This window comes from Monopterus albus, unplaced genomic scaffold, assembly GCF_001952655.1.
Source record: "Monopterus albus unplaced genomic scaffold, M_albus_1.0 scaffold25.1, whole genome shotgun sequence".
In the NCBI taxonomy this organism is placed as follows: Eukaryota; Metazoa; Chordata; class Actinopteri; order Synbranchiformes; family Synbranchidae; genus Monopterus; species Monopterus albus.
Window position 1 is genome coordinate 2,741,553 of NW_018127905.1, and position 10,312 is coordinate 2,751,864.

Genomic DNA, 10,312 nt, shown 5'->3' on the forward strand with positions numbered 1-10,312 from the left:
GGGCCCCCCCCCCCCCCAGTATTAATTGATTTTAATCATAAATAGCATAAAGCTTGGTGGACTTAATAAATTACTCTGTTTTACATGTTCAAAATCAGAATCATATTTATTTACCAAAAATGTTGTGGTCACCCAGAAAGAAAATGTGCAGTTAAATACAATAAAGAGACAAAAACAACAATCTATTAATAAATATATACAATACAATTAGGATGAAAATGAAAAATTTGCAAAATGTCAAATGTCAGTAACTGGACAAACCTTTTTTTTTCCACATAATCTGTAAAGATGCACCAATTGAGACACAAAGCTTGCAATTTGTAATATACGCAATGCCAAAATAAGCCGTGGAGGTCTAGTTTCTTTCTATTACCTGTTGCACCTGTTTACATTTGGAAATGTACAAACACTGCACTTTATTTTTAGTTGGAGCTTTGTGGAAAAGAAGGTCTGTCCTGTCATGGAACACTTTTAAAAAAATATTAGTTTGAGTGATAGTGAAACAGATTGTAATTTCATTAAAGAAAAGTTATAGTTTCCTAGAAAGAAAGAAAATCAGTATCAGCAGGTCAGGCAGTTAAAAAAATTCAGAAATTTGAAGTGGCCAAGAAAATTGTAATGGTTTCATCACTAATAATTTGAAAATCAATTATTCAAAATGGACATCTCTGTTAGTCACATCCAGGTATCCACCCATCTGTCCATCCCTTATCATACCCACTCAGCTAATCCAAGGCGATGGTAGGTGAGAGGTGGAGTACATCCCTGGACAGGTGGCTAGTTTATCTCAGGGCTGACTCAAAGAGCTAGACAGCAATTCACACCTATGAACAATTTGGTCATCAGTAAACCTAACATGCATGTCTTTGGGCTGTGGGAGCTTGAGTACCCAGAGAAAACCCACAGAAGAACAGGGAGAAATGCCAACTCCACACGTGAGGTTCAGCCCCAGAATCTTTGTGCTGTGACATGACAGTGTTAACCACTACATCACCTCTCTCCCTCTGTGACTCACAAAAGACTGCAAGCATCTGCTTCTGCATAAATGAGGCTGGTGTAAAGATGTCACAGTGTTAGGGCAAACTTGCAACATGGACCTTGAGACTATTAATTAACTGCAAGCCATTTCTTATTTTCTTTTTATTTTAATTTCTATTACTTATTCTGGTCGCCGTTTACATCCCACCCCAGGCCTATGTTAGCAAGGCACTACAGCACCTGGTTGACTAAATAACTAGCATGGAACTGAAACATCTAGACTCCCTATTCATTGTCTATGGGAATTTTAACAGCGCAAACCGTGACCAGGAACTGTCCACTTACAGACAGCACACGTCAGTTGTCCCACCAGGGACAAAAACACACTGGATCACTGCTACACTGTAATAAAGGATGTCTATCGCTCTGTCCTCCATGCAGCTTTGGGACTCTGTAAATACTGCATGATCCATCTCAACGTGACCAACAGGCAGAAACTTAAATCTGCCAAACCTGTGGTCAAACAGTGAAGAGATGGACCGAGGAGGCAAAATCAGAGCACATTGCTTTGTCTGCACAGACTGGAGGGTTTTTAAAGCTGTTTCTACAGAACTGGACAAACCCACTGGCACTGTGACATCATACTTCAGCTTTTGTGAGGACATGTGTGACCACCAAGACCATGTGCACATACAACAAGAAGAAGAAGTTCACAGTGAAACTCAAGCAGCTTTATTATGCTAAGGAGAAGGCCTACAGAATTGGGGACAGGATCCTGTACAGGCAGGCCAGGAACACAGTGACTAGGGAGATCAAGAGGAGACTAAGGAGAAAGGAGGAGCTATAACAGGTTGAACTCCTCCCCTCTGGACAGCACTATAGAGCAGTGTACGCCAAAGCAACCAAACACCAGAACAGTTTCTTCCCCTGTGCCATCACTCTCATGAACAGTTAATCCATGTTTGTCTGTATAACAAGATACAGCAAGCAATGGTTTGTACATACTCAAAATGTCTGCATAATACATATACAGCAAACACACCTTTTGTAAAAAAAAAAATATATATATATATATATTTAACCACCATTTATATAACCACTGTCCATATAAATCTGTAGAAGTTAAGAGCTCATGCAAGCCAGTGAACACTAGTCTCCAAAGAAAAAGAATATTGTTGCCTATGCCGAAAGGCTACTGTTCCAGTTTAAGCATTTTGTTAGTATCAATAGGAAATAAATGACAGATGACATAAAATACTCCTGGGAAAAAATTATATGGTGACAAGAGGAAATGCAGAATCCAACAAAATAGGTAGGATGGGCACAAGTTCAACCGCCACCACTGGTGTGTGTGAGTGTGTGCATGAATGGGTGAATCTGTAAAGCACTTTTTCCAGGTAAGGTAGAAAAGCGCTATATAAGTGCAGTCCATTTACCATTTCAACCCCGGTGTCATGGCTCTGGTACAACTTCCTCTTTTATACTTTTATTTTGTATTCATTTCCTGTCTCTTGCCATCTCACCAGCTGCACATTTACACTACCCCTGATTGTCACATACTGCTTTCACCTGCTGCTCATTGGCTTCCTGGCTCAGCCTTTATAATCACCTCACCTCTCTCAGTCTGTTTGCTGGGGTGTCTGTACATAACACCCTGCCTTTCTCTCCTATTTGGTCTTGGCTTATGTCTTCACCTCCTGTTTTGTACTTTGATCTGCTCATCTCCCTGCTGGATGCTGCCTTGCTCTCCTCTGCTGCATTTTTGGAAATTCTCATTTATGGTCTCTTGTTTTCATTCTTACTTGGTATTCCCTGCCCTTGGGTCAAATTATCCTTTAACTTCTTTGGAGCTCTTTTTATTAGTGTGCTGCATGTTTGCTCCCTGGCTGTTTTTTCTTTGTGGGTTTGGGTATTGCCGTTTTATTAATTGAATCTCTATGTTGGTATAGCTTATGGTAAATTGTTTCTCTTTTGATACTTTCCTTGTTGCCTGTGTCTTCACCTTCTATATAGTTTTCTTGGTTCACGTTACATACTCATCGTTGCTCTGCCTTAGTTTGTTGCTGCTGTTCTTTTGCCATATGCTGGTCTAGACTAAAGACTCTGTGTTTATTGGCATGTGAACAGTAAGGAAACGTGTTTCCCTGTACAATAAAATTCTTTCTTTGCTGTCCACAATGAATGTCAAACATTACAAGGTGAAATATAGGGTAGATAAATGGTACACAAAATCTAAAGGAAGTGGAAACAAATGTAATAAGAAAATATAAAGAATACACTAAAGACAGAATGTATGCTACATCGGTGCTGGATGTGCAATAGGTGGCAGGGAGTGTGCAATTGTGCATCTGCAAACTTAGAATGTAAATGGTAAAAGTGGAACTACATGAAGTCCTGATTGTATACTCCTGTCAGCTGGCAGGAGTCTGATGGCAGTTGGAAAGAGCTTTTCAGTCTAGAGGTCCTGCATTTCACACTCCTGTACCTCCGGCCGGAGGGTAGAGGTATTAAGAGTCTGTGCTGGGGGTGGTTATTAAAGCCTTGCAGTGCTAGTCAGTATCGCCTATTTCCTGAGTCTGCATTTGGGTCCTGTATACAAACTTCACAACTGGTGTCTCTGTTCTGTTCAGTTTTTTGTTGTTGTTGTTTTTCCCCCAAATTAACCAGTATTTTCCAACACTATTTGACACGTCTGTGGCAACAATCAAATTGGCACAATTTATAAACAAAAGAATAGTTTTGATTCCTAGAGCTTAAATTGGGGGAACCTTATTAAATAAAAGGAAATGAATAAATGTGAGGTCCATTTTGTATATCGAACCTAAAGCATAAGTGGGGATATGCTGCTTTTCTCAGTTTTAAGTCAAACAGTGTTTAGGCTTTGACTGGTCGGATGAACATTTAGATGGGTTTTTAATGATTTTCTGAAAATGTACAGACTAGCTTACTTATGTTAAATATAACAGATCTAGAGGGCTGCAATTACACAGCTTATTACATCTTAATTATTGTTCACAAAATATAAAACTTAAATGTCCACTATTTCATTAATCCAAGTGCTGGTTTTGATCTAACAAAGTCGTATTTAATTTTTGCTGAGAAAAAAAAATACAGAATGTATTAAGTGGACTACCTATGGTGCATATTTGTGTTGAAGAGTGACTCCAAAATAAGCTGTCTGGCTGACTCTTAATCAAAAATGGTTCTTTATAATTTCAGCCTTAGAATGATCAGTTATAAAATGCTATGATTTATAAAGGCAAAGAAAATGCCAGATCCCAAAAATCTCTAGTACCAAGGTATTATAGGCCTGTGTAACAATGTGTTCAGATGGTAATGATGTGGAAAAATGCCATTTACGTGAATAAAATTCTGTAAGACATGTTCAGGGTTTGAACTACATATTCAGCGGTGGCATGTGTCGTCATTAGTGATGCAACTAACTGAGCAAAGAGAACGAAAAAAACAAAATAATAGGGCAAGTTCACTTTCCTGTATGCTCATTATTTTGAAGCATAACACATTCTAAGGATACTACACAATACCTACCACCTGCAGAAAAAAATCAATTTGCCATAAAATTGCCTACGCCATAATGACCTCCGCGGGCCTGTAACCGCACGCGCTCCGTAAGCCCATAGAGATATGCTTTGTAATTCTCCTTCAAACAGACCTATAAGACAGCGCTGAACCATCCATTATCTAACCAGTAGCCGCTGTCCAGCCTTGGGCTCAGCGGGTCTTACCGTGGATGATGGCCAGCGGAGGTGTCCTTGTCGTCGGAGGAGACTGGACGATAAACTGGGTCACTACTGATGTACGAGCCGGTATTGAATGAAAGACAGACAGACCGGATTTCTCGGTGATGCACTGGAGACTCAACACGAACCACAAGCACCGCCCCTCCCGGTTCACTACGTCAAGCCGCCGTACTGGACTCATTGGAGCGCCTAAGCATCACCCCCAAATCACCACCACCATCTTTGATGGCCAAGTACGTTTGAACATGCAAGGAATTTGACTCCAATACAGAGGTTCTCGGTGTGTTTGCAAGGGAATAAGAAATTACAATGAAAATGTGTAAAATAAGAAAAACAATTAAACAATAATAGGAAATATGTGCAATCAAAAATGGGAAAGGATGTAGGAACAAGAGAGACTATAATGCATATTATGACAGAAGAGCTTGCACACTGATACATAAAATGGTTGTATTTACTCTTCATTGCACTGAGGTGATACTGTGCCAGTCATTATAGTCGTGGATAAACTGTTCAGAGTGATGGCACTAGAGAAGAAACTGTCGTTGCACCTGATTCTTTTGGCGCAGAGTGACCTGTAGCGCCATCCAGAGGAGAGGAATTCAAACAGTTTGTGTCCAGGATGTGAGGGGTCTGCAGAAATCTCCTCTGTCCTCCTTTTGACCTGTGAGGTGTACAGGTCCTCCATGGAGGGCAGGCTGGCACCAATGAGTCTTTCTGCAGTCCCGATTGTTGCTGGAATCTGTTCCTGTTCTGTTTGCTGTATTTGGTTCAGCAACCAAAGATTTCAGGCACAACTTCACTTACTATCAAAGTTCACCGACAAGGGAAAAACTAACTGGAAAACCAATGGTTCAGCCACACTAGCAGTGTTTGGTGCAACTTCAATGTATAAACAAACGTATTTGGCAAAGAGTCTTCGTCACGGTCTGTTAAAAGCACATAACAAAGTCCTATAAGTAATAAGTATTAAAAAATGCCTTTAAAAACAACAAATCACAAACGACTATGTCAGCCAATAAAAAACATGCACCTAAGTAGGTTAGGTATATCGTCATGTGGTTATGGGCCAATAAAATTCAAGGGTCATACTGATAAAAGTGCAACAGGTGTATATAATAATTGGCACATATGACACCACATCTGATGAATGCGCAAGAAAATGCACACTTGGGGCAGAGCCTTACTTTACCCAACAGGCGCTCAGCAATCCAGTTCACTAAATGATCTATGATGATAGGGCCCCCCATCACAACAAAAGCAAATGGAAAACAAAACAACAGAGCAGAACTGAAGCCATAGTACAGCACATGAAACTAAAGTAAAAGATTAAAAGTATGTGTGTATACAATAAAGCAAACTATAATGGAGGTAAGAAAAAATAGAATGCACAGAAATTCCTTAGAGCTATTAGACGCAAAGAATTTTTTTATGAAAAATTATACATTCGCATTGCAAATTCAAGCACCACTTTTAAGACTAATTTTTGTCAACTAGAAATAGAAACCATTCATTGTAGGCGTGGATAACTGGAATTTGAAAATCATCTTTAAAAGAACAGTTTCACATAGAGTAATTTGACAAAGAGACAACAGGAAGCACTGTCTAAACTTGAGGGAAATCAAGTTATTGTCATTAAATTGAACCTGACAAAAGGGGGAGCCATTGTTATTAGGGACAAGTGTGATTATGGCAATGAAGTCCTCAGACAATTAGAAGATGTTTCTTTAAGTTAAGTTAAAATGTGACCCACCAAGCAGTATTTTGGGGAACTAAAATGATACTTGAGGAGAGTGTCCTTCATGGTGACATTTCTTTCAAAGAGTTCATTTTTATTCAGTAAGTTTCCTTTAATAGCCTTTTATACATTTTGCAAAAAAATTCACTAAAATCTACAGAAACCACCTGGTAGACCAATTGTTTCTAGCACTGGAAGCCTAATTGAGAATATCATATTTTGTAGTTTACAATATAAAAGACTTTTTAACTTTCTTTAAAAAGCTCATGACATGCTCATTTCCAGCCATTTAATGTTTAATCTTGGGTACCTCTAGATTAGCTTTGCACCCATTGTAACTCCAAATAGTCTGTAATTATTTCAGAATGATAAAACCCAAGAGCCTTCTCCTGAAAATGAGAGGATAGTTCATGAACACGCACAACTCCTGCTGCCGGTGTTGTCAAAATCTGTTTCCCCATTGCAATGTGTTTCCCTAACCCCATCCTAACCACAACCACTGAGGGGGGCACTATGTGAAACCAAGTTTTGAACAGGGGAAAATATCTCAATGAGGGAAGAAAAATATCTCATTGCTTAATTGTTAATTATTTGAACAAGATGTTAGCTCTATAAAAAAAGACCACAAGTGAGTAGCTGTTTACAACAACAGTGGAAGTTGTCCTACCAGGTGGAGGTAGAGGTCAAACTATAGGGAGAGGAGGCAGAGCTGAGGCTTCTTTTACAGGCAACAGAAGAGGCATGATGCTATTGATGTGGGGGTTGCCAAGGCCTGAATATGACACTCCTCTGTTGCAGACTAGTCACAGAGAAAACTGCATGCAAAGTCAATGAGGTGCTGTGGCCAGACTGGGGTATGTGACATGTTCAAGGATTCAAGATTTTTATTTGCCATTTATGCATAAACAGTCTAGGCATATAGGAATTCTTGTTCAGCTCTTCGTTGGAGTCAGGTAAGGAGTCAAAAGCCAGAAAGAACACTTAAAAATAAAAAAAAGGTTACATAAGGGCGACAAAGTATTAAAACATAACTACACAAAAATAGGGTAATAGTATTTTCCCACAGTGAACTTCAAACATCGCACTTAGTAATTCACATGGTGGAGTTGGATATGTCATTACGCTTGGTGAGGTAGTGAGGGGTTATTGCACATATATTCTCACATTTGTCACATTTTTGTATTTGCCATCAGTCTTACTGTGGCAGGGAAAAAGCTGTTGTAAAGTCTTGTTCTGTGTGTGATGATACTGTCCGCCCTGCTGTGCCTGAGGCTGTAGGTGCAGTTTTTATGTCTGAGCAGAGAGTGAGCTGGGTGCTGTGGGTCTCTGATTATGTTCTCTGCCCTTTTACGACAGCGCTGTGTGTATAGTGTGTCCATAGCAGGCAGTTCAGTCCGCTCTGCAGTCCTTATAACTCTTTGAAGAGCCTTCCTCTCTGCCTGTGTGGTGTTACCATACCAGACTGTGATGCCAGTAGTGAGGATGCTCTCTACCAGTCCTCTAGAAGCCTGGGAGAGAGGGCAATGGTTCAACCCAGCTTTTCTGAGCCGCCTGATGAAGTATAGCCACTGCTGGGCTTTCTTCACTGTGGTAGCAGTGTTCAATGACCAGCTCAGGTCTAATGTCACCTGCAGGCTGAGGAACTTGTGGCTGTCAGCCCTCTCCACCTCAGTCCCCTTGATGGTCAGAGGCAGCAGGGGGGAGTGGTTCTTCCTGAATCCAGTTACAGGTGGGAGTTGGTACACCGAGGTCTGTCATCTTCCCAATCAGCCTACCCGGGTGAATGGTGTTGAATGCAGAACTGTAATCCAGAAGGAACGTCCTAGCATATACAGTATACTGCTGTTGTCCAGGTGTTTCAGGGTATGGAATAAAGCCAGAGCCGTCGCATCATCCACTGATCTGTTGGGGCAGTAGGCAAACTGGAGGGGGTCTACAGTGTCCGGGACCATGTGGTTAATGTGTGTGAGGACCAGTTTCTCTAAGCACTGATGTGAGCGCCACTGATGTGAGCGCCACTGGCCTGAAGCAATTCAGAGTGGATGTGTCTGATGTCTTAGGGACCAGTATGATAATGGGTTTTTTGAAAATGTGAGGGACTACTGCTTGGGCTAAAGACAGGTTGAAGAATTCTGTGTACACACTAGCGTCTGTTTTTTTTTTTTAATATTGATATATTCTGTTTTCACAACTGTAATGTCCATTGTGCTATATGTAGAACTAATTTGCTGTGAAGGAAAATACCAAATCTTTGTTTCTGTGCTGAAGTTTGTATTTTGCACAGATCTGTGCACTTCAGTGGTCTTTCCCTGCAGAATCCTCCTATGATAAAACCCCACCAAAAATAAATGTGTTTTGAATTTACCACAGAACTGTTTATTTCTCTGTCAGTTAATGTGAAGGAAGTGTCTGGTATTTGGTGCCCAAGTTTTTTATATTTATATGTTCTTATAAGCAGTTTTGTAGTTTTATATGTAGAGCTTCGATCTGCAGGGTGTCTGAGGTGTTTTGCACTTTGTGTGTCTATGTAGTGTGTCCAAAAATGTGACGAGAAGGGCAGTGTTGTAGGGACCAAGGTTGGCTAATGGCTGTGCACATGGTGATACTACCTTCACAATGACACGGTGGTCAATAATGTAACGTTCCCTTCCCTTTCTTTTGGTAAGGTTAAAGCCAGCCTCATCAATAAACATATAAACGTGTTGAATTCCAGCAGCTTCAATCTCCTAGACCCTCTGAAACAAACAACATGAAACCTTGAGCAATCAACATGGTGAAACACAATACACTGGATTACAGTACTGTAAAATGTCTATACAGTGCTGATATGATAGTAAGTTCACAGTATAGTGCTTATTTGAACATGTTTATAATGCTGTTCTTTAACCCTGTCTGAGTTTAACTCAAAAGGCACGACGTAGCCCTGTTTCATCCAGATTTGGTGGTGCTGTAATACATGGTCCAATGTAGACAAGCTCACCTGGTGAATGTTATTGAATATTGTGTTGCCTGTAGTGATGTTGAAGTTCAGGATTTCCCATAGTATAATGGTATTCTTTGCCACAACCATATTCAGAGTCACAATCTCCTGTTCTGGTGTGAACAGACGGCATCTTCCACCATGGTTCGGTCTTCTCTCTGTTCTGCAGAAGATTCAAAAATATGATAGGATGGGGTACGCTAAGCTACAGCACAAGGTTTTATGCACAGACAAGAAAAAACTAATTAGAAAGCAAAAATCCCAGCAACACTTTTAGTGTTCTGAGCAACTATAATAAGAAGACAAACGCCATTCAGCATAAAGCCTTCATCAAGGTCTGTTAAATGTACACAGCAGCAACCTATTAATAATACAAAAACCCCCAGTCACATACAGTAAAAGCCAATAAAAAACATGCACATAAGTGGGTTAGGTACATGGTCATGTGGCCGTAGGCCAGTGACACTCAAGGGTCAAACTGACAGAGGAGCACCAGATGTGTCTAATAATTGACACAAGTGACACCACATCTGATTAATGTATAAGAAAATGCACAGTCAGGGTGGAGTCACAGCTCTCCCAGCAGGCGCCCAGCATTCCAGTCAATCCACAAAGCACCTGGAGCCTCCCCAATCACAACAAAAACAAATACAAAACAGAAGACAACTGTGGGAAAAAAAACTAGGCAAAGTATTTTGAACACTGTCTCATTCTTTGGCACATTTAATTGTGTATTATTGTCTGACTTACAGGTAAAAAAAATTAAGCCAAGAGGAATGCAAATTTTGAGCATGAAGAAGCATTCTGCAATCTGTAGGTTTTACATAGACGGATGAAGAAAGAACATCTTTTTTT

At 40.3% G+C, this 10,312-nt stretch overlaps 1 protein-coding gene across 1 annotated transcript in view; it reads right to left on the bottom strand.

Annotated features, from left to right (window-relative positions):
* The window catches only part of nat16 (N-acetyltransferase 16), a 27,592-nt gene extending 22,654 nt beyond the window's left edge, over positions 1-4,938 (bottom strand). Inside the window, exon 1 of the mRNA XM_020594968.1 lies at positions 4,725-4,938. The gene's annotated coding sequence lies outside the window, so the exon portion shown is untranslated. The remainder of the gene's footprint in view (positions 1-4,724) is intronic.
* Between the last annotated feature and the right edge of the window lie 5,374 nt (positions 4,939-10,312).